Below are 19,913 nucleotides of genomic sequence, written 5' to 3' on the forward strand. Positions count from 1 at the left end.
GTGCACTATATAAAGTCAAAGTGAGTCTGATTAACAGCTGTTGCATTTTCACCATTTAGATAAGAATCTTTGTGTCACTCAAAATGTGGAAAAAATTGCATAGTGTAGCCATAATTTGTAGCACAGATTGTTGGATGAAATACAAACTAACCTTGCTTACTTATTTCAAAGCGAGGGCACATATTTCAGCCTTGTGGGAAAAAACGGACAAAGAGTTGACAAAATGCTTACAGCACCTGGTATTCCCAGGCGGTCTCCCATCCAAGTACTAACCAAGCCCGACCCTGCTTAGCTTCCGAGATCAGACGAGATCAGGCGTACTCAGGACAGTGTGGCCGTAAGCGAGAAACCATCTCTTGGTGCACTATATAAAGTCAAAGTGAGTCTGATTAACAGCTGTTGCATTTTCACCATTTAGATAAGAATCTTTGTGTCACTCAAAATGTGGAAAAAATTGCATATACTGTAGCCATAATTTGTAGCACAGATTGTTGGATGAAATACAAACTAACCTTGCTTACTTATTTCAAAGCGAGGGCACATATTTCAGCCTTGTGGGAAAAAACGGACAAAGAGTTGACAAAATGCTTACAGCACCTGGTATTCCCAGGCGGTCTCCCATCCAAGTACTAACCAGGCCCGACCCTGCTTAGCTTCTGAGATCAGACGAGATCAGGCGTACTCAGGACAGTGTGGCCGTAAGCGAGAAACCATCTCTTGGTGCACTATATAAAGTCAAAGTGAGTCTGATTAACAGCTGTTGCATTTTCACCATTTAGATAAGAATCTTTGTGTCACTCAAAATGTGGAAAAAATTGCATATACTGTAGCCATAATTTGTAGCACAGATTGTTGGATGAAATACAAACTAACCTTGCTTACTTATTTCAAAGCGAGGGCACATATTTCAGCCTTGTGGGAAAAAACGGACAAAGAGTTGACAAAATGCTTACAGCACCTGGTATTCCCAGGCGGTCTCCCATCCAAGTACTAACCAGGCCCGACCCTGCTTAGCTTCCGAGATCAGACGAGATCAGGCGTACTCAGGACAGTGTGGCCGTAAGCGAGAAACCATCTCTTGGTGCACTATATAAAGTCAAAGTGAGTCTGATTAACAGCTGTTGCATTTTCACCATTTAGATAAGAATCTTTGTGTCACTCAAAATGTGGAAAAAATTGCATATACTGTAGCCATAATTTGTAGCACAGATTGTTGGATGAAATACAAACTAACCTTGCTTACTTATTTCAAAGCGAGGGCACATATTTCAGCCTTGTGGGAAAAAACGGACAAAGAGTTGACAAAATGCTTACAGCACCTGGTATTCCCAGGCGGTCTCCCATCCAAGTACTAACCAGGCCCGACCCTGCTTAGCTTCTGAGATCAGACGAGATCAGGCGTACTCAGGACAGTGTGGCCGTAAGCGAGAAACCATCTCTTGGTGCACTATATAAAGTCAAAGTGAGTCTGATTAACAGCTGTTGCATTTTCACCATTTAGATAAGAATCTTTGTGTCACTCAAAATGTGGAAAAAATTGCATATACTGTAGCCATAATTTGTAGCACAGATTGTTGGATGAAATACAAACTAACCTAACCTTGCTTACTTATTTCAAAGCGAGGGCACATATTTCAGCCTTGTGGGAAAAAACGGACAAAGAGTTGACAAAATGCTTACAGCACCTGGTATTCCCAGGCGGTCTCCCATCCAAGTACTAACCAAGCCCGACCCTGCTTAGCTTCCGAGATCAGACGAGATCAGGCGTACTCAGGACAGTGTGGCCGTAAGCGAGAAACCATCTCTTGGTGCACTATATAAAGTCAAAGTGAGTCTGATTAACAGCTGTTGCATTTTCACCATTTAGATAAGAATCTTTGTGTCACTCAAAATGTGGAAAAAATTGCATATACTGTAGCCATAATTTGTAGCACAGATTGTTGGATGAAATACAAACTAACCTTGCTTACTTATTTCAAAGCGAGGGCACATATTTCAGCCTTGTGGGAAAAAACGGACAAAGAGTTGACAAAATGCTTACAGCACCTGGTATTCCCAGGCGGTCTCCCATCCAAGTACTAACCAGGCCCGACCCTGCTTAGCTTCTGAGATCAGACGAGATCAGGCGTACTCAGGACAGTGTGGCCGTAAGCGAGAAACCATCTCTTGGTGCACTATATAAAGTCAAAGTGAGTCTGATTAACAGCTGTTGCATTTTCACCATTTAGATAAGAATCTTTGTGTCACTCAAAATGTGGAAAAAATTGCATATACTGTAGCCATAATTTGTAGCACAGATTGTTGGATGAAATACAAACTAACCTTGCTTACTTATTTCAAAGCGAGGGCACATATTTCAGCCTTGTGGGAAAAAACGGACAAAGAGTTGACAAAATGCTTACAGCACCTGGTATTCCCAGGCGGTCTCCCATCCAAGTACTAACCAAGCCCGACCCTGCTTAGCTTCCGAGATCAGACGAGATCAGGCGTACTCAGGACAGTGTGGCCGTAAGCGAGAAACCATCTCTTGGTGCACTATATAAAGTCAAAGTGAGTCTGATTAACAGCTGTTGCATTTTCACCATTTAGATAAGAATCTTTGTGTCACAAAATGTGGAAAAAATTGCATATACTGTAGCCATAATTTGTAGCACAGATTGTTGGATGAAATACAAACTAACCTTGCTTACTTATTTCAAAGCGAGGGCACATATTTCAGCCTTGTGGGAAAAAACGGACAAAGAGTTGACAAAATGCTTACAGCACCTGGTATTCCCAGGCGGTCTCCCATCCAAGTACTAACCAGGCCCGACCCTGCTTAGCTTCTGAGATCAGACGAGATCAGGCGTACTCAGGACAGTGTGGCCGTAAGCGAGAAACCATCTCTTGGTGCACTATATAAAGTCAAAGTGAGTCTGATTAACAGCTGTTGCATTTTCACCATTTAGATAAGAATCTTTGTGTCACTCAAAATGTGGAAAAAATTGCATATACTGTAGCCATAATTTGTAGCACAGATTGTTGGATGAAATACAAACTAACCTTGCTTACTTATTTCAAAGCGAGGGCACATATTTCAGCCTTGTGGGAAAAAACGGACAAAGAGTTGACAAAATGCTTACAGCACCTGGTATTCCCAGGCGGTCTCCCATCCAAGTACTAACCAAGCCCGACCCTGCTTAGCTTCCGAGATCAGACGAGATCAGGCGTACTCAGGACAGTGTGGCCGTAAGCGAGAAACCATCTCTTGGTGCACTATATAAAGTCAAAGTGAGTCTGATTAACAGCTGTTGCATTTTCACCATTTAGATAAGAATCTTTGTGTCACTCAAAATGTGGAAAAAATTGCATATACTGTAGCCATAATTTGTAGCACAGATTGTTGGATGAAATACAAACTAACCTTGCTTACTTATTTCAAAGCGAGGGCACATATTTCAGCCTTGTGGGAAAAAACGGACAAAGAGTTGACAAAATGCTTACAGCACCTGGTATTCCCAGGCGGTCTCCCATCCAAGTACTAACCAGGCCCGACCCTGCTTAGCTTCTGAGATCAGACGAGATCAGGCGTACTCAGGACAGTGTGGCCGTAGCGAGAAAACCATCTCTGGTGCACTATATAAAGTCAAAGTGAGTCTGATTAACAGCTGTTGCATTTTCACCATTTAGATAAGAATCTTTGTGTCACTCAAAATGTGGAAAAAATTGCATATACTGTAGCCATAATTTGTAGCACAGATTGTTGGATGAAATACAAACTAACCTTGCTTACTTATTTCAAAGCGAGGGCACATATTTCAGCCTTGTGGGAAAAAACGGACAAAGAGTTGACAAAATGCTTACAGCACCTGGTATTCCCAGGCGGTCTCCCATCCAAGTACTAACCAAGCCCGACCCTGCTTAGCTTCCGAGATCAGACGAGATCAGGCGTACTCAGGACAGTGTGGCCGTAAGCGAGAAACCATCTCTTGGTGCACTATATAAAGTCAAAGTGAGTCTGATTAACAGCTGTTGCATTTTCACCATTTAGATAAGAATCTTTGTGTCACTCAAAATGTGGAAAAAATTGCATATACTGTAGCCATAATTTGTAGCACAGATTGTTGGATGAAATACAAACTAACCTTGCTTACTTATTTCAAAGCGAGGGCACATATTTCAGCCTTGTGGGAAAAAACGGACAAAGAGTTGACAAAATGCTTACAGCACCTGGTATTCCCAGGCGGTCTCCCATCCAAGTACTAACCAGGCCCGACCCTGCTTAGCTTCTGAGATCAGACGAGATCAGGCGTACTCAGGACAGTGTGGCCGTAAGCGAGAAACCATCTCTTGGTGCACTATATAAAGTCAAAGTGAGTCTGATTAACAGCTGTTGCATTTTCACCATTTAGATAAGAATCTTTGTGTCACTCAAAATGTGGAAAAAATTGCATATACTGTAGCCATAATTTGTAGCACAGATTGTTGGATGAAATACAAACTAACCTTGCTTACTTATTTCAAAGCGAGGGCACATATTTCAGCCTTGTGGGAAAAAACGGACAAAGAGTTGACAAAATGCTTACAGCACCTGGTATTCCCAGGCGGTCTCCCATCCAAGTCCGACCCTGCTTAGCTTCCGAGATCAGACGAGATCAGGCGTACTCAGGACAGTGTGGCCGTAAGCGAGAAACCATCTCTTGGTGCACTATATAAAGTCAAAGTGAGTCTGATTAACAGCTGTTGCATTTTCACCATTTAGATAAGAATCTTTGTGTCACTCAAAATGTGGAAAAAATTGCATATACTGTAGCCATAATTTGTAGCACAGATTGTTGGATGAAATACAAACTAACCTTGCTTACTTATTTCAAAGCGAGGGCACATATTTCAGCCTTGTGGGAAAAAACGGACAAAGAGTTGACAAAATGCTTACAGCACCTGGTATTCCCAGGCGGTCTCCCATCCAAGTACTAACCAGGCCCGACCCTGCTTAGCTTCTGAGATCAGACGAGATCAGGCGTACTCAGGACAGTGTGGCCGTAAGCGAGAAACCATCTCTTGGTGCACTATATAAAGTCAAAGTGAGTCTGATTAACAGCTGTTGCATTTTCACCATTTAGATAAGAATCTTTGTGTCACTCAAAATGTGGAAAAAATTGCATATACTGTAGCCATAATTTGTAGCACAGATTGTTGGATGAAATACAAACTAACCTTGCTTACTTATTTCAAAGCGAGGGCACATATTTCAGCCTTGTGGGAAAAAACGGACAAAGAGTTGACAAAATGCTTACAGCACCTGGTATTCCCAGGCGGTCTCCCATCCAAGTACTAACCAGGCCCGACCCTGCTTAGCTTCTGAGATCAGACGAGATCAGGCGTACTCAGGACAGTGTGGCCGTAAGCGAGAAACCATCTCTTGGTGCACTATATAAAGTCAAAGTGAGTCTGATTAACAGCTGTTGCATTTTCACCATTTAGATAAGAATCTTTGTGTCACTCAAAATGTGGAAAAAATTGCATATACTGTAGCCATAATTTGTAGCACAGATTGTTGGATGAAATACAAACTAACCTTGCTTACTTATTTCAAAGCGAGGGCACATATTTCAGCCTTGTGGGAAAAAACGGACAAAGAGTTGACAAAATGCTTACAGCACCTGGTATTCCCAGGCGGTCTCCCATCCAAGTACTAACCAAGCCCGACCCTGCTTAGCTTCCGAGATCAGACGAGATCAGGCGTACTCAGGACAGTGTGGCCGTAAGCGAGAAACCATCTCTTGGTGCACTATATAAAGTCAAAGTGAGTCTGATTAACAGCTGTTGCATTTTCACCATTTAGATAAGAATCTTTGTGTCACTCAAAATGTGGAAAAAATTGCATATACTGTAGCCATAATTTGTAGCACAGATTGTTGGATGAAATACAAACTAACCTTGCTTACTTATTTCAAAGCGAGGGCACATATTTCAGCCTTGTGGGAAAAAACGGACAAAGAGTTGACAAAATGCTTACAGCACCTGGTATTCCCAGGCGGTCTCCCATCCAAGTACTAACCAGGCCCGACCCTGCTTAGCTTCCGAGATCAGACGAGATCAGGCGTACTCAGGACAGTGTGGCCGTAAGCGAGAAACCATCTCTTGGTGCACTATATAAAGTCAAAGTGAGTCTGATTAACAGCTGTTGCATTTTCACCATTTAGATAAGAATCTTTGTGTCACTCAAAATGTGGAAAAAATTGCATATACTGTAGCCATAATTTGTAGCACAGATTGTTGGATGAAATACAAACTAACCTTGCTTACTTATTTCAAAGCGAGGGCACATATTTCAGCCTTGTGGGAAAAAACGGACAAAGAGTTGACAAAATGCTTACAGCACCTGGTATTCCCAGGCGGTCTCCCATCCAAGTACTAACCAGGCCCGACCCTGCTTAGCTTCTGAGATCAGACGAGATCAGGCGTACTCAGGACAGTGTGGCCGTAAGCGAGAAACCATCTCTTGGTGCACTATATAAAGTCAAAGTGAGTCTGATTAACAGCTGTTGCATTTTCACCATTTAGATAAGAATCTTTGTGTCACTCAAAATGTGAAAAAAATTGCATATACTGTAGCCAACATTTGTAGCACAGATTGTTGGATGAAATACAAACTAACCTTGCTTACTTATTTCAAAGCGAGGGCACATATTTCAGCCTTGTGGGAAAAAACGGACAAAGAGTTGACAAAATGCTTACAGCACCTGGTATTCCCAGGCGGTCTCCCATCCAAGTACTAACCAAGCCCGACCCTGCTTAGCTTCCGAGATCAGACGAGATCAGGCGTACTCAGGACAGTGTGGCCGTAAGCGAGAAACCATCTCTTGGTGCACTATATAAAGTCAAAGTGAGTCTGATTAACAGCTGTTGCATTTTCACCATTTAGATAAGAATCTTTGTGTCACTCAAAATGTGGAAAAAATTGCATATACTGTAGCCATAATTTGTAGCACAGATTGTTGGATGAAATACAAACTAACCTTGCTTACTTATTTCAAAGCGAGGGCACATATTTCAGCCTTGTGGGAAAAAACGGACAAAGAGTTGACAAAATGCTTACAGCACCTGGTATTCCCAGGGGTCTCCCATCCAAGTACTAACCAAGCCCGACCCTGCTTAGCTTCCGAGATCAGACGAGATCAGGCGTACTCAGGACAGTGTGGCCGTAAGCGAGAAACCATCTCTTGGTGCACTATATAAAGTCAAAGTGAGTCTGATTAACAGCTGTTGCATTTTCACCATTTAGATAAGAATCTTTGTGTCACTCAAAATGTGGAAAAAATTGCATATACTGTAGCCATAATTTGTAGCACAGATTGTTGGATGAAATACAAACTAACCTTGCTTACTTATTTCAAAGCGAGGGCACATATTTCAGCCTTGTGGGAAAAAACGGACAAAGAGTTGACAAAATGCTTACAGCACCTGGTATTCCCAGGCGGTCTCCCATCCAAGTACTAACCAAGCCCGACCCTGCTTAGCTTCCGAGATCAGACGAGATCAGGCGTACTCAGGACAGTGTGGCCGTAAGCGAGAAACCATCTCTTGGTGCACTATATAAAGTCAAAGTGAGTCTGATTAACAGCTGTTGCATTTTCACCATTTAGATAAGAATCTTTGTGTCACTCAAAATGTGGAAAAAATTGCATATACTGTAGCCATAATTTGTAGCACAGATTGTTGGATGAAATACAAACTAACCTTGCTTACTTATTTCAAAGCGAGGGCACATATTTCAGCCTTGTGGGAAAAAACGGACAAAGAGTTGACAAAATGCTTACAGCACCTGGTATTCCCAGGCGGTCTCCCATCCAAGTACTAACCAAGCCCGACCCTGCTTAGCTTCCGAGATCAGACGAGATCAGGCGTACTCAGGACAGTGTGGCCGTAAGCGAGAAACCATCTCTTGGTGCACTATATAAAGTCAAAGTGAGTCTGATTAACAGCTGTTGCATTTTCACCATTTAGATAAGAATCTTTGTGTCACTCAAAATGTGGAAAAAATTGCATATACTGTAGCCATAATTTGTAGCACAGATTGTTGGATGAAATACAAACTAACCTTGCTTACTTATTTCAAGCGAGGGCACATATTTCAGCCTTGTGGGAAAAAACGGACAAAGAGTTGACAAAATGCTTACAGCACCTGGTATTCCCAGGCGGTCTCCCATCCAAGTACTAACCAAGCCCGACCCTGCTTAGCTTCCGAGATCAGACGAGATCAGGCGTACTCAGGACAGTGTGGCCGTAAGCGAAAACCATCTCTTGGTGCACTATATAAAGTCAAAGTGAGTCTGATTAACAGCTGTTGCATTTTCACCATTTAGATAAGAATCTTTGTGTCACTCAAAATGTGGAAAAAATTGCATATACTGTAGCCATAATTTGTAGCACAGATTGTTGGATGAAATACAAACTAACCTTGCTTACTTATTTCAAAGCGAGGGCACATATTTCAGCCTTGTGGGAAAAAACGGACAAAGAGTTGACAAAATGCTTACAGCACCTGGTATTCCCAGGCGGTCTCCCATCCAAGTACTAACCAAGCCCGACCCTGCTTAGCTTCCGAGATCAGACGAGATCAGGCGTACTCAGGACAGTGTGGCCGTAAGCGAGAAACCATCTCTTGGTGCACTATATAAAGTCAAAGTGAGTCTGATTAACAGCTGTTGCATTTTCACCATTTAGATAAGAATCTTTGTGTCACTCAAAATGTGGAAAAAATTGCATATACTGTAGCCATAATTTGTAGCACAGATTGTTGGATGAAATACAAACTAACCTTGCTTACTTATTTCAAAGCGAGGGCACATATTTCAGCCTTGTGGGAAAAAACGGACAAAGAGTTGACAAAATGCTTACAGCACCTGGTATTCCCAGGCGGTCTCCCATCCAAGTACTAACCAAGCCCGACCCTGCTTAGCTTCCGAGATCAGACGAGATCAGGCGTACTCAGGACAGTGTGGCCGTAAGCGAGAAACCATCTCTTGGTGCACTATATAAAGTCAAAGTGAGTCTGATTAACAGCTGTTGCATTTTCACCATTTAGATAAGAATCTTTGTGTCACTCAAAATGTGGAAAAATTGCATATACTGTAGCCATAATTTGTAGCACAGATTGTTGGATGAAATACAAACTAACCTTGCTTACTTATTTCAAAGCGAGGGCACATATTTCAGCCTTGTGGGAAAAAACGGACAAAGAGTTGACAAAATGCTTACAGCACCTGGTATTCCCAGGCGGTCTCCCATCCAAGTACTAACCAAGCCCGACCCTGCTTAGCTTCCGAGATCAGACGAGATCAGGCGTACTCAGGACAGTGTGGCCGTAAGCGAGAAACCATCTCTTGGTGCACTATATAAAGTCAAAGTGAGTCTGATTAACAGCTGTTGCATTTTCACCATTTAGATAAGAATCTTTGTGTCACTCAAAATGTGGAAAAAATTGCATATACTGTAGCCATAATTTGTAGCACAGATTGTTGGATGAAATACAAACTAACCTTGCTTACTTATTTCAAAGCGAGGGCACATATTTCAGCCTTGTGGGAAAAAACGGACAAAGAGTTGACAAAATGCTTACAGCACCTGGTATTCCCAGGCGGTCTCCCATCCAAGTACTAACCAAGGCCCGACCCTGCTTAGCTTCCGAGATCAGACGAGATCAGGCGTACTCAGGACAGTGTGGCCGTAAGCGAGAAACCATCTCTTGGTGCACTATATAAAGTCAAAGTGAGTCTGATTAACAGCTGTTGCATTTTCACCATTTAGATAAGAATCTTTGTGTCACTCAAAATGTGGAAAAAATTGCATATACTGTAGCCATAATTTGTAGCACAGATTGTTGGATGAAATACAAACTAACCTTGCTTACTTATTTCAAAGCGAGGGCACATATTTCAGCCTTGTGGGAAAAAACGGACAAAGAGTTGACAAAATGCTTACAGCACCTGGTATTCCCAGGCGGTCTCCCATCCAAGTACTAACCAAGCCCGACCCTGCTTAGCTTCCGAGATCAGACGAGATCAGGCGTACTCAGGACAGTGTGGCCGTAAGCGAGAAACCATCTCTTGGTGCACTATATAAAGTCAAAGTGAGTCTGATTAACAGCTGTTGCATTTTCACCATTTAGATAAGAATCTTTGTGTCACTCAAAATGTGGAAAAAATTGCATATACTGTAGCCATAATTTGTAGCACAGATTGTTGGATGAAATACAAACTAACCTTGCTTACTTATTTCAAAGCGAGGGCACATATTTCAGCCTTGTGGGAAAAAACGGACAAAGAGTTGACAAAATGCTTACAGCACCTGGTATTCCCAGGCGGTCTCCCATCCAAGTACTAACCAAGCCCGACCCTGCTTAGCTTCCGAGATCAGACGAGATCAGGCGTACTCAGGACAGTGTGGCCGTAAGCGAGAAACCATCTCTTGGTGCACTATATAAAGTCAAAGTGAGTCTGATTAACAGCTGTTGCATTTTCACCATTTAGATAAGAATCTTTGTGTCACTCAAAATGTGGAAAAAATTGCATATACTGTAGCCATAATTTGTAGCACAGATTGTTGGATGAAATACAAACTAACCTTGCTTACTTATTTCAAAGCGAGGGCACATATTTCAGCCTTGTGGGAAAAAACGGACAAAGAGTTGACAAAATGCTTACAGCACCTGGTATTCCCAGGCGGTCTCCCATCCAAGTACTAACCAAGCCCGACCCTGCTTAGCTTCCGAGATCAGACGAGATCAGGCGTACTCAGGACAGTGTGGCCGTAAGCGAGAAACCATCTCTTGGTGCACTATATAAAGTCAAAGTGAGTCTGATTAACAGCTGTTGCATTTTCACCATTTAGATAAGAATCTTTGTGTCACTCAAAATGTGGAAAAAATTGCATATACTGTAGCCATAATTTGTAGCACAGATTGTTGGATGAAATACAAACTAACCTTGCTTACTTATTTCAAAGCGAGGGCACATATTTCAGCCTTGTGGGAAAAAACGGACAAAGAGTTGACAAAATGCTTACAGCACCTGGTATTCCCAGGCGGTCTCCCATCCAAGTACTAACCAAGCCCGACCCTGCTTAGCTTCGAGATCAGACGAGATCAGGCATACTCAGGCCAGTGTGGCCGTAAGCGAGAAACCATCTCTTGGTGCACTATATAAAGTCAAAGTGAGTCTGATTAACAGCTGTTGCATTTTCACCATTTAGATAAGAATCTTTGTGTCACTCAAAATGTGGAAAAAATTGCATATACTGTAGCCATAATTTGTAGCACAGATTGTTGGATGAAATACAAACTAACCTTGCTTACTTATTTCAAAGCGAGGGCACATATTTCAGCCTTGTGGGAAAAAACGGACAAAGAGTTGACAAAATGCTTACAGCACCTGGTATTCCCAGGCGGTCTCCCATCCAAGTACTAACCAAGCCCGACCCTGCTTAGCTTCCGAGATCAGACGAGATCAGGCGTACTCAGGACAGTGTGGCCGTAAGCGAGAAACCATCTCTTGGTGCACTATATAAAGTCAAAGTGAGTCTGATTAACAGCTGTTGCATTTTCACCATTTAGATAAGAATCTTTGTGTCACTCAAAATGTGGAAAAAATTGCATATACTGTAGCCATAATTTGTAGCACAGATTGTTGGATGAAATACAAACTAACCTTGCTTACTTATTTCAAAGCGAGGGCACATATTTCAGCCTTGTGGGAAAAAACGGACAAAGAGTTGACAAAATGCTTACAGCACCTGGTATTCCCAGGCGGTCTCCCATCCAAGTACTAACCAAGCCCGACCCTGCTTAGCTTCCGAGATCAGACGAGATCAGGCGTACTCAGGACAGTGTGGCCGTAAGCGAGAAACCATCTCTTGGTGCACTATATAAAGTCAAAGTGAGTCTGATTAACAGCTGTTGCATTTTCACCATTTAGATAAGAATCTTTGTGTCACTCAAAATGTGGAAAAAATTGCATATACTGTAGCCATAATTTGTAGCACAGATTGTTGGATGAAATACAAACTAACCTTGCTTACTTATTTCAAAGCGAGGGCACATATTTCAGCCTTGTGGGAAAAAACGGACAAGAGTTGACAAAATGCTTACAGCACCTGGTATTCCCAGGCGGTCTCCCATCCAAGTACTAACCAAGCCCGACCCTGCTTAGCTTCCGAGATCAGACGAGATCAGGCGTACTCAGGACAGTGTGGCCGTAAGCGAGAAACCATCTCTTGGTGCACTATATAAAGTCAAAGTGAGTCTGATTAACAGCTGTTGCATTTTCACCATTTAGATAAGAATCTTTGTGTCACTCAAAATGTGGAAAAAATTGCATATACTGTAGCCATAATTTGTAGCACAGATTGTTGGATGAAATACAAACTAACCTTGCTTACTTATTTCAAAGCGAGGGCACATATTTCAGCCTTGTGGGAAAAAACGGACAAAGAGTTGACAAAATGCTTACAGCACCTGGTATTCCCAGGCGGTCTCCCATCCAAGTACTAACCAAGCCCGACCCTGCTTAGCTTCCGAGATCAGACGAGATCAGGCGTACTCAGGACAGTGTGGCCGTAAGCGAGAAACCATCTCTTGGTGCACTATATAAAGTCAAAGTGAGTCTGATTAACAGCTGTTGCATTTTCACCATTTAGATAAGAATCTTTGTGTCACTCAAAATGTGGAAAAAATTGCATATACTGTAGCCATAATTTGTAGCACAGATTGTTGGATGAAATACAAACTAACCTTGCTTACTTATTTCAAAGCGAGGGCACATATTTCAGCCTTGTGGGAAAAAACGGACAAAGAGTTGACAAAATGCTTACAGCACCTGGTATTCCCAGGCGGTCTCCCATCCAAGTACTAACCAAGCCCGAACCCTGCTTAGCTTCCGAGATCAGACGAGATCAGGCGTACTCAGGACAGTGTGGCCGTAAGCGAGAAACCATCTCTTGGTGCACTATATAAAGTCAAAGTGAGTCTGATTAACAGCTGTTGCATTTTCACCATTTAGATAAGAATCTTTGTGTCACTCAAAATGTGGAAAAAATTGCATATACTGTAGCCATAATTTGTAGCACAGATTGTTGGATGAAATACAAACTAACCTTGCTTACTTATTTCAAAGCGAGGGCACATATTTCAGCCTTGTGGGAAAAAACGGACAAAGAGTTGACAAAATGCTTACAGCACCTGGTATTCCCAGGCGGTCTCCCATCCAAGTACTAACCAAGCCCGAACCTGCTTAGCTTCCGAGATCAGACGAGATCAGGCGTACTCAGGACAGTGTGGCCGTAAGCGAGAAACCATCTCTTGGTGCACTATATAAAGTCAAAGTGAGTCTGATTAACAGCTGTTGCATTTTCACCATTTAGATAAGAATCTTTGTGTCACTCAAAATGTGGAAAAAATTGCATATACTGTAGCCATAATTTGTAGCACAGATTGTTGGATGAAATACAAACTAACCTTGCTTACTTATTTCAAAGCGAGGGCACATATTTCAGCCTTGTGGGAAAAAAACGGACAAAGAGTTGACAAAATGCTTACAGCACCTGGTATTCCCAGGCGGTCTCCCATCCAAGTACTAACCAAGCCCGACCCTGCTTAGCTTCCGAGATCAGACGAGATCAGGCGTACTCAGGACAGTGTGGCCGTAAGCGAGAAACCATCTCTTGGTGCACTATATAAAGTCAAAGTGAGTCTGATTAACAGCTGTTGCATTTTCACCATTTAGATAAGAATCTTTGTGTCACTCAAAATGTGGAAAAAATTGCATATACTGTAGCCATAATTTGTAGCACAGATTGTTGGATGAAATACAAACTAACCTTGCTTACTTATTTCAAAGCGAGGGCACATATTTCAGCCTTGTGGGAAAAAACGGACAAAGAGTTGACAAAATGCTTACAGCACCTGGTATTCCCAGGCGGTCTCCCATCCAAGTACTAACCAAGCCCGAACCTGCTTAGCTTCCGAGATCAGACGAGATCAGGCGTACTCAGGACAGTGTGGCCGTAAGCGAGAAACCATCTCTTGGTGCACTATATAAAGTCAAAGTGAGTCTGATTAACAGCTGTTGCATTTTCATTTAGATAAGAATCTTTGTGTCACTCAAAATGTGGAAAAAATTGCATATACTGTAGCCATAATTTGTAGCACAGATTGTTGGATGAAATACAAACTAACCTTGCTTACTTATTTCAAAGCGAGGGCACATATTTCAGCCTTGTGGGAAAAAACGGACAAAGAGTTGACAAAATGCTTACAGCACCTGGTATTCCCAGGCGGTCTCCCATCCAAGTACTAACCAAGCCCGAACCTGCTTAGCTTCCGAGATCAGACGAGATCAGGCGTACTCAGGACAGTGTGGCCGTAAGCGAGAAACCATCTCTTGGTGCACTATATAAAGTCAAAGTGAGTCTGATTAACAGCTGTTGCATTTTCACCATTTAGATAAGAATCTTTGTGTCACTCAAAATGTGGAAAAAATTGCATATACTGTAGCCATAATTTGTAGCACAGATTGTTGGATGAAATACAAACTAACCTTGCTTACTTATTTCAAAGAGGGCACATATTTCAGCCTTGTGGGAAAAAACGGACAAAGAGTTGACAAAATGCTTACAGCACCTGGTATTCCCAGGCGGTCTCCCATCCAAGTACTAACCAAGCCCGAACCTGCTTAGCTTCCGAGATCAGACGAGATCAGGCGTACTCAGGACAGTGTGGCCGTAAGCGAAACCATCTCTTGGTGCACTATATAAAGTCAAAGTGAGTCTGATTAACAGCTGTTGCATTTTCACCATTTAGATAAGAATCTTTGTGTCACTCAAAATGTGGAAAAAATTGCATATACTGTAGCCATAATTTGTAGCACAGATTGTTGGATGAAATACAAACTAACCTTGCTTACTTATTTCAAAGCGAGGGCACATATTTCAGCCTTGTGGGAAAAAACGGACAAAGAGTTGACAAAATGCTTACAGCACCTGGTATTCCCAGGCGGTCTCCCATCCAAGTACTAACCAAGCCCGAACCTGCTTAGCTTCCGAGATCAGACGAGATCAGGCGTACTCAGGACAGTGTGGCCGTAAGCGAGAAACCATCTCTTGGTGCACTATATAAAGTCAAAGTGAGTCTGATTAACAGCTGTTGCATTTTCACCATTTAGATAAGAATCTTTGTGTCACTCAAAATGTGGAAAAAATTGCATATACTGTAGCCATAATTTGTAGCACAGATTGTTGGATGAAATACAAACTAACCTTGCTTACTTATTTCAAAGCGAGGGCACATATTTCAGCCTTGTGGGAAAAAACGGACAAAGAGTTGACAAAATGCTTACAGCACCTGGTATTCCCAGGCGGTCTCCCATCCAAGTACTAACCAAGCCCGACCCTGCTTAGCTTCCGAGATCAGACGAGATCAGGCGTACTCAGGACAGTGTGGCCGTAAGCGAGAAACCATCTCTTGGTGCACTATATAAAGTCAAAGTGAGTCTGATTAACAGCTGTTGCATTTTCACCATTTAGATAAGAATCTTTGTGTCACTCAAAATGTGGAAAAAATTGCATATACTGTAGCCATAATTTGTAGCACAGATTGTTGGATGAAATACAAACTAACCTTGCTTACTTATTTCAAAGCGAGGGCACATATTTCAGCCTTGTGGGAAAAAACGGACAAAGAGTTGACAAAATGCTTACAGCACCTGGTATTCCCAGGCGGTCTCCCATCCAAGTACTAACCAAGCCCGAACCTGCTTAGCTTCCGAGATCAGACGAGATCAGGCGTACTCAGGACAGTGTGGCCGTAAGCGAGAAACCATCTCTTGGTGCACTATATAAAGTCAAAGTGAGTCTGATTAACAGCTGTTGCATTTTCACCATTTAGATAAGAATCTTTGTGTCACTCAAAATGTGGAAAAAATTGCATATACTGTAGCCATAATTTGTAGCACAGATTGTTGGATGAAATACAAACTAACCTTGCTTACTTATTTCAAAGCGAGGGCACATATTTCAGCCTTGTGGGAAAAAACGGACAAAGAGTTGACAAAATGCTTACAGCACCTGGTATTCCCAGGCGGTCTCCCATCCAAGTACTAACCAAGCCCGACCCTGCTTAGCTTCCGAGATCAGACGAGATCAGGCGTACTCAGGACAGTGTGGCCGTAAGCGAGAAACCATCTCTTGGTGCACTATATAAAGTCAAAGTGAGTCTGATTAACAGCTGTTGCATTTTCACCATTTAGATAAGAATCTTTGTGTCACTCAAAATGTGGAAAAAATTGCATATACTGTAGCCATAATTTGTAGCACAGATTGTTGGATGAAATACAAACTAACCTTGCTTACTTATTTCAAAGCGAGGGCACATATTTCAGCCTTGTGGGAAAAAACGGACAAAGAGTTGACAAAATGCTTACAGCACCTGGTATTCCCAGGCGGTCTCCCATCCAAGTACTAACCAAGCCCGAACCTGCTTAGCTTCCGAGATCAGACGAGATCAGGCGTACTCAGGACAGTGTGGCCGTAAGCGAGAAACCATCTCTTGGTGCACTATATAAAGTCAAAGTGAGTCTGATTAACAGCTGTTGCATTTTCACCATTTAGATAAGAATCTTTGTGTCACTCAAAATGTGGAAAAAATTGCATATACTGTAGCCATAATTTGTAGCACAGATTGTTGGATGAAATACAAACTAACCTTGCTTACTTATTTCAAAGCGAGGGCACATATTTCAGCCTTGTGGGAAAAAACGGACAAAGAGTTGACAAAATGCTTACAGCACCTGGTATTCCCAGGCGGTCTCCCATCCAAGTACTAACCAAGCCCGAACCTGCTTAGCTTCCGAGATCAGACGAGATCAGGCGTACTCAGGACAGTGTGGCCGTAAGCGAAAAACCATCTCTTGGTGCACTATATAAAGTCAAAGTGAGTCTGATTAACAGCTGTTGCATTTTCACCATTTAGATAAGAATCTTTGTGTCACTCAAAATGTGGAAAAAATTGCATATACTGTAGCCATAATTTGTAGCACAGATTGTTGGATGAAATACAAACTAACCTTGCTTACTTATTTCAAAGCGAGGGCACATATTTCAGCCTTGTGGGAAAAAACGGACAAAGAGTTGACAAAATGCTTACAGCACCTGGTATTCCCAGGCGGTCTCCCATCCAAGTACTAACCAAGCCCGAACCTGCTTAGCTTCCGAGATCAGACGAGATCAGGCGTACTCAGGACAGTGTGGCCGTAAGCGAGAAACCATCTCTTGGTGCACTATATAAAGTCAAAGTGAGTCTGATTAACAGCTGTTGCATTTTCACCATTTAGATAAGAATCTTTGTGTCACTCAAAATGTGGAAAAAATTGCATATACTGTAGCCATAATTTGTAGCACAGATTGTTGGATGAAATACAAACTAACCTTGCTTACTTATTTCAAAGCGAGGGCACATATTTCAGCCTTGTGGGAAAAAACGGACAAAGAGTTGACAAAATGCTTACAGCACCTGGTATTCCCAGGCGGTCTCCCATCCAAGTACTAACCAAGCCCGACCTGCTTAGCTTCCGAGATCAGACGAGATCAGGCGTACTCAGGACAGTGTGGCCGTAAGCGAGAAACCATCTCTTGGTGCACTATATAAAGTCAAAGTGAGTCTGATTAACAGCTGTTGCATTTTCACCATTTAGATAAGAATCTTTGTGTCACTCAAAATGTGGAAAAAATTGCATATACTGTAGCCATAATTTGTAGCACAGATTGTTGGATGAAATACAAACTAACCTTGCTTACTTATTTCAAAGCGAGGGCACATATTTCAGCCTTGTGGGAAAAAACGGACAAAGAGTTGACAAAATGCTTACAGCACCTGGTATTCCCAGGCGGTCTCCCATCCAAGTACTAACCAGGCCCGACCCTGCTTAGCTTCCGAGATCAGACGAGATCAGGCGTACTCAGGACAGTGTGGCCGTAAGCGAGAAACCATCTCTTGGTGCACTATATAAAGTCAAAGTGAGTCTGATTAACAGCTGTTGCATTTTCACCATTTAGATAAGAATCTTTGTGTCACTCAAAATGTGGAAAAAATTGCATATACTGTAGCCATAATTTGTAGCACAGATTGTTGGATGAAATACAAACTAACCTTGCTTACTTATTTCAAAGCGAGGGCACATATTTCAGCCTTGTGGGAAAAAAACGGACAAAGAGTTGACAAAATGCTTACAGCACCTGGTATTCCCAGGCGGTCTCCCATCCAAGTACTAACCAAGCCCGACCCTGCTTAGCTTCCGAGATCAGACGAGATCAGGCGTACTCAGGACAGTGTGGCCGTAAGCGAGAAACCATCTCTTGGTGCACTATATAAAGTCAAAGTGAGTCTGATTAACAGCTGTTGCATTTTCACCATTTAGATAAGAATCTTTGTGTCACTCAAAATGTGGAAAAAATTGCATATACTGTAGCCATAATTTGTAGCACAGATTGTTGGATGAAATACAAACTAACCTTGCTTACTTATTTCAAAGCGAGGGCACATATTTCAGCCTTGTGGGAAAAAACGGACAAAATGCTTACAGCACCTGGTATTCCCAGGCGGTCTCCCATCCAAGTACTAACAAAGCCCGACCCTGCTTAGCTTCCGAGATCAGACGAGATCAGGCGTACTCAGGACAGTGTGGCCGTAAGCGAGAAACCATCTCTTGGTGCACTATATAAAGTCAAAGTGAGTCTGATTAACAGCTGTTGCATTTTCACCATTTAGATAAGAATCTTTGTGTCACTCAAAATGTGGAAAAAATTGCATATACTGTAGCCATAATTTGTAGCACAGATTGTTGGATGAAATACAAACTAACCTTGCTTACTTATTTCAAAGCGAGGGCACATATTTCAGCCTTGTGGGAAAAAACGGACAAAGAGTTGACAAAATGCTTACAGCACCTGGTATTCCCAGGCGGTCTCCCATCCAAGTACTAACCAAGCCCGACCCTGCTTAGCTTCCGAGATCAGACGAGATCAGGCGTACTCAGGACAGTGTGGCCGTAAGCGAGAAACCATCTCTTGGTGCACTATATAAAGTCAAAGTGAGTCTGATTAACAGCTGTTGCATTTTCACCATTTAGATAAGAATCTTTGTGTCACTCAAAATGTGGAAAAAATTGCATATACTGTAGCCATAATTTGTAGCACAGATTGTTGGATGAAATACAAACTAACCTTGCTTACTTATTTCAAAGCGAGGGCACATATTTCAGCCTTGTGGGAAAAAACGGACAAAGAGTTGACAAAATGCTTACAGCACCTGGTATTCCCAGGCGGTCTCCCATCCAAGTACTAACCAAGCCCGACCCTGCTTAGCTTCCGAGATCAGACGAGATCAGGCGTACTCAGGACAGTGTGGCCGTAAGCGAGAAACCATCTCTTGGTGCACTATATAAAGTCAAAGTGAGTCTGATTAACAGCTGTTGCATTTTCACCATTTAGATAAGAATCTTTGTGTCACTCAAAATGTGGAAAAAATTGCATATACTGTAGCCATAATTTGTAGCACAGATTGTTGGATGAAATACAAACTAACCTTGCTTACTTATTTCAAAGCGAGGGCACATATTTCAGCCTTGTGGGAAAAAACGGACAAAGAGTTGACAAAATGCTTACAGCACCTGGTATTCCCAGGCGGTCTCCCATCCAAGTACTAACCAAGCCCGACCCTGCTTAGCTTCCGAGATCAGACGAGATCAGGCGTACTCAGGACAGTGTGGCCGTAAGCGAGAAACCATCTCTTGGTGCACTATATAAAGTCAAAGTGAGTCTGATTAACAGCTGTTGCATTTTCACCATTTAGATAAGAATCTTTGTGTCACTCAAAATGTGGA

The 19,913-nt window shown here is 42.3% G+C and overlaps 48 non-coding genes and 7 pseudogenes across 48 annotated transcripts; all 55 read right to left on the reverse strand.

Annotated features, from left to right (window-relative positions):
• The window catches only part of LOC115118616 (synapsin-2-like), a 299,540-nt pseudogene that overhangs the window by 163,682 nt on the left and 115,945 nt on the right, over positions 1-19,913 (reverse strand).
• Positions 225-343, reverse strand: LOC135560521 (5S ribosomal RNA). The gene has a single exon (XR_010459035.1). It is a non-coding gene; the product is annotated as a 5S ribosomal RNA (ribosomal RNA).
• Positions 586-704, reverse strand: LOC135560470 (5S ribosomal RNA). The gene has a single exon (XR_010458984.1). It is a non-coding gene; the product is annotated as a 5S ribosomal RNA (ribosomal RNA).
• LOC135560496 (5S ribosomal RNA) lies at positions 947-1,065 on the reverse strand. Its single transcript, XR_010459010.1, has one exon. It is a non-coding gene; the product is annotated as a 5S ribosomal RNA (ribosomal RNA).
• Positions 1,308-1,426, reverse strand: LOC135560471 (5S ribosomal RNA). The gene has a single exon (XR_010458985.1). It is a non-coding gene; the product is annotated as a 5S ribosomal RNA (ribosomal RNA).
• Positions 1,674-1,792, reverse strand: LOC135560522 (5S ribosomal RNA). The gene has a single exon (XR_010459036.1). It is a non-coding gene; the product is annotated as a 5S ribosomal RNA (ribosomal RNA).
• On the reverse strand, positions 2,035-2,153 carry LOC135560472 (5S ribosomal RNA). Its single transcript, XR_010458986.1, has one exon. It is a non-coding gene; the product is annotated as a 5S ribosomal RNA (ribosomal RNA).
• On the reverse strand, positions 2,396-2,514 carry LOC135560523 (5S ribosomal RNA). Its single transcript, XR_010459037.1, has one exon. It is a non-coding gene; the product is annotated as a 5S ribosomal RNA (ribosomal RNA).
• Positions 2,755-2,873, reverse strand: LOC135560473 (5S ribosomal RNA). The gene has a single exon (XR_010458987.1). It is a non-coding gene; the product is annotated as a 5S ribosomal RNA (ribosomal RNA).
• Positions 3,116-3,234, reverse strand: LOC135560524 (5S ribosomal RNA). Its single transcript, XR_010459038.1, has one exon. It is a non-coding gene; the product is annotated as a 5S ribosomal RNA (ribosomal RNA).
• LOC135560589 (5S ribosomal RNA) lies at positions 3,477-3,594 on the reverse strand (annotated as a pseudogene).
• On the reverse strand, positions 3,837-3,955 carry LOC135560525 (5S ribosomal RNA). Its single transcript, XR_010459039.1, has one exon. It is a non-coding gene; the product is annotated as a 5S ribosomal RNA (ribosomal RNA).
• Positions 4,198-4,316, reverse strand: LOC135560474 (5S ribosomal RNA). The gene has a single exon (XR_010458988.1). It is a non-coding gene; the product is annotated as a 5S ribosomal RNA (ribosomal RNA).
• LOC135560476 (5S ribosomal RNA) lies at positions 4,909-5,027 on the reverse strand. Its single transcript, XR_010458990.1, has one exon. It is a non-coding gene; the product is annotated as a 5S ribosomal RNA (ribosomal RNA).
• LOC135560477 (5S ribosomal RNA) lies at positions 5,270-5,388 on the reverse strand. The gene has a single exon (XR_010458991.1). It is a non-coding gene; the product is annotated as a 5S ribosomal RNA (ribosomal RNA).
• Positions 5,631-5,749, reverse strand: LOC135560526 (5S ribosomal RNA). The gene has a single exon (XR_010459040.1). It is a non-coding gene; the product is annotated as a 5S ribosomal RNA (ribosomal RNA).
• LOC135560497 (5S ribosomal RNA) lies at positions 5,992-6,110 on the reverse strand. Its single transcript, XR_010459011.1, has one exon. It is a non-coding gene; the product is annotated as a 5S ribosomal RNA (ribosomal RNA).
• LOC135560478 (5S ribosomal RNA) lies at positions 6,353-6,471 on the reverse strand. The gene has a single exon (XR_010458992.1). It is a non-coding gene; the product is annotated as a 5S ribosomal RNA (ribosomal RNA).
• LOC135560527 (5S ribosomal RNA) lies at positions 6,714-6,832 on the reverse strand. The gene has a single exon (XR_010459041.1). It is a non-coding gene; the product is annotated as a 5S ribosomal RNA (ribosomal RNA).
• LOC135560587 (5S ribosomal RNA) lies at positions 7,075-7,192 on the reverse strand (annotated as a pseudogene).
• LOC135560528 (5S ribosomal RNA) lies at positions 7,435-7,553 on the reverse strand. Its single transcript, XR_010459042.1, has one exon. It is a non-coding gene; the product is annotated as a 5S ribosomal RNA (ribosomal RNA).
• Positions 7,796-7,914, reverse strand: LOC135560529 (5S ribosomal RNA). The gene has a single exon (XR_010459043.1). It is a non-coding gene; the product is annotated as a 5S ribosomal RNA (ribosomal RNA).
• LOC135560530 (5S ribosomal RNA) lies at positions 8,156-8,274 on the reverse strand. Its single transcript, XR_010459044.1, has one exon. It is a non-coding gene; the product is annotated as a 5S ribosomal RNA (ribosomal RNA).
• LOC135560532 (5S ribosomal RNA) lies at positions 8,516-8,634 on the reverse strand. The gene has a single exon (XR_010459046.1). It is a non-coding gene; the product is annotated as a 5S ribosomal RNA (ribosomal RNA).
• Positions 8,877-8,995, reverse strand: LOC135560533 (5S ribosomal RNA). Its single transcript, XR_010459047.1, has one exon. It is a non-coding gene; the product is annotated as a 5S ribosomal RNA (ribosomal RNA).
• LOC135560534 (5S ribosomal RNA) lies at positions 9,237-9,355 on the reverse strand. The gene has a single exon (XR_010459048.1). It is a non-coding gene; the product is annotated as a 5S ribosomal RNA (ribosomal RNA).
• Positions 9,598-9,717, reverse strand: LOC135560584 (5S ribosomal RNA). Its single transcript, XR_010459098.1, has one exon. It is a non-coding gene; the product is annotated as a 5S ribosomal RNA (ribosomal RNA).
• LOC135560535 (5S ribosomal RNA) lies at positions 9,960-10,078 on the reverse strand. Its single transcript, XR_010459049.1, has one exon. It is a non-coding gene; the product is annotated as a 5S ribosomal RNA (ribosomal RNA).
• LOC135560536 (5S ribosomal RNA) lies at positions 10,321-10,439 on the reverse strand. Its single transcript, XR_010459050.1, has one exon. It is a non-coding gene; the product is annotated as a 5S ribosomal RNA (ribosomal RNA).
• LOC135560537 (5S ribosomal RNA) lies at positions 10,682-10,800 on the reverse strand. The gene has a single exon (XR_010459051.1). It is a non-coding gene; the product is annotated as a 5S ribosomal RNA (ribosomal RNA).
• On the reverse strand, positions 11,043-11,160 carry LOC135560600 (5S ribosomal RNA; annotated as a pseudogene).
• On the reverse strand, positions 11,403-11,521 carry LOC135560538 (5S ribosomal RNA). The gene has a single exon (XR_010459052.1). It is a non-coding gene; the product is annotated as a 5S ribosomal RNA (ribosomal RNA).
• On the reverse strand, positions 11,764-11,882 carry LOC135560539 (5S ribosomal RNA). The gene has a single exon (XR_010459053.1). It is a non-coding gene; the product is annotated as a 5S ribosomal RNA (ribosomal RNA).
• LOC135560540 (5S ribosomal RNA) lies at positions 12,124-12,242 on the reverse strand. The gene has a single exon (XR_010459054.1). It is a non-coding gene; the product is annotated as a 5S ribosomal RNA (ribosomal RNA).
• LOC135560541 (5S ribosomal RNA) lies at positions 12,485-12,603 on the reverse strand. Its single transcript, XR_010459055.1, has one exon. It is a non-coding gene; the product is annotated as a 5S ribosomal RNA (ribosomal RNA).
• On the reverse strand, positions 12,846-12,965 carry LOC135560585 (5S ribosomal RNA; annotated as a pseudogene).
• Positions 13,208-13,326, reverse strand: LOC135560566 (5S ribosomal RNA). Its single transcript, XR_010459080.1, has one exon. It is a non-coding gene; the product is annotated as a 5S ribosomal RNA (ribosomal RNA).
• LOC135560543 (5S ribosomal RNA) lies at positions 13,570-13,688 on the reverse strand. The gene has a single exon (XR_010459057.1). It is a non-coding gene; the product is annotated as a 5S ribosomal RNA (ribosomal RNA).
• LOC135560567 (5S ribosomal RNA) lies at positions 13,931-14,049 on the reverse strand. Its single transcript, XR_010459081.1, has one exon. It is a non-coding gene; the product is annotated as a 5S ribosomal RNA (ribosomal RNA).
• On the reverse strand, positions 14,289-14,407 carry LOC135560568 (5S ribosomal RNA). The gene has a single exon (XR_010459082.1). It is a non-coding gene; the product is annotated as a 5S ribosomal RNA (ribosomal RNA).
• Positions 14,648-14,766, reverse strand: LOC135560569 (5S ribosomal RNA). Its single transcript, XR_010459083.1, has one exon. It is a non-coding gene; the product is annotated as a 5S ribosomal RNA (ribosomal RNA).
• LOC135560570 (5S ribosomal RNA) lies at positions 15,007-15,125 on the reverse strand. The gene has a single exon (XR_010459084.1). It is a non-coding gene; the product is annotated as a 5S ribosomal RNA (ribosomal RNA).
• LOC135560544 (5S ribosomal RNA) lies at positions 15,368-15,486 on the reverse strand. Its single transcript, XR_010459058.1, has one exon. It is a non-coding gene; the product is annotated as a 5S ribosomal RNA (ribosomal RNA).
• LOC135560571 (5S ribosomal RNA) lies at positions 15,729-15,847 on the reverse strand. Its single transcript, XR_010459085.1, has one exon. It is a non-coding gene; the product is annotated as a 5S ribosomal RNA (ribosomal RNA).
• LOC135560545 (5S ribosomal RNA) lies at positions 16,090-16,208 on the reverse strand. The gene has a single exon (XR_010459059.1). It is a non-coding gene; the product is annotated as a 5S ribosomal RNA (ribosomal RNA).
• On the reverse strand, positions 16,451-16,569 carry LOC135560572 (5S ribosomal RNA). Its single transcript, XR_010459086.1, has one exon. It is a non-coding gene; the product is annotated as a 5S ribosomal RNA (ribosomal RNA).
• LOC135560573 (5S ribosomal RNA) lies at positions 16,812-16,930 on the reverse strand. Its single transcript, XR_010459087.1, has one exon. It is a non-coding gene; the product is annotated as a 5S ribosomal RNA (ribosomal RNA).
• Positions 17,173-17,291, reverse strand: LOC135560574 (5S ribosomal RNA). Its single transcript, XR_010459088.1, has one exon. It is a non-coding gene; the product is annotated as a 5S ribosomal RNA (ribosomal RNA).
• Positions 17,534-17,651, reverse strand: LOC135560594 (5S ribosomal RNA; annotated as a pseudogene).
• Positions 17,894-18,012, reverse strand: LOC135560499 (5S ribosomal RNA). The gene has a single exon (XR_010459013.1). It is a non-coding gene; the product is annotated as a 5S ribosomal RNA (ribosomal RNA).
• On the reverse strand, positions 18,256-18,374 carry LOC135560546 (5S ribosomal RNA). The gene has a single exon (XR_010459060.1). It is a non-coding gene; the product is annotated as a 5S ribosomal RNA (ribosomal RNA).
• LOC135560591 (5S ribosomal RNA) lies at positions 18,606-18,724 on the reverse strand (annotated as a pseudogene).
• On the reverse strand, positions 18,967-19,085 carry LOC135560547 (5S ribosomal RNA). The gene has a single exon (XR_010459061.1). It is a non-coding gene; the product is annotated as a 5S ribosomal RNA (ribosomal RNA).
• On the reverse strand, positions 19,328-19,446 carry LOC135560548 (5S ribosomal RNA). Its single transcript, XR_010459062.1, has one exon. It is a non-coding gene; the product is annotated as a 5S ribosomal RNA (ribosomal RNA).
• Positions 19,689-19,807, reverse strand: LOC135560549 (5S ribosomal RNA). Its single transcript, XR_010459063.1, has one exon. It is a non-coding gene; the product is annotated as a 5S ribosomal RNA (ribosomal RNA).

The sequence above is a fragment of the Oncorhynchus nerka genome, linkage group LG15, assembly GCF_034236695.1.
Source record: "Oncorhynchus nerka isolate Pitt River linkage group LG15, Oner_Uvic_2.0, whole genome shotgun sequence".
NCBI classification, from domain to species: domain Eukaryota; kingdom Metazoa; phylum Chordata; class Actinopteri; order Salmoniformes; family Salmonidae; genus Oncorhynchus; species Oncorhynchus nerka.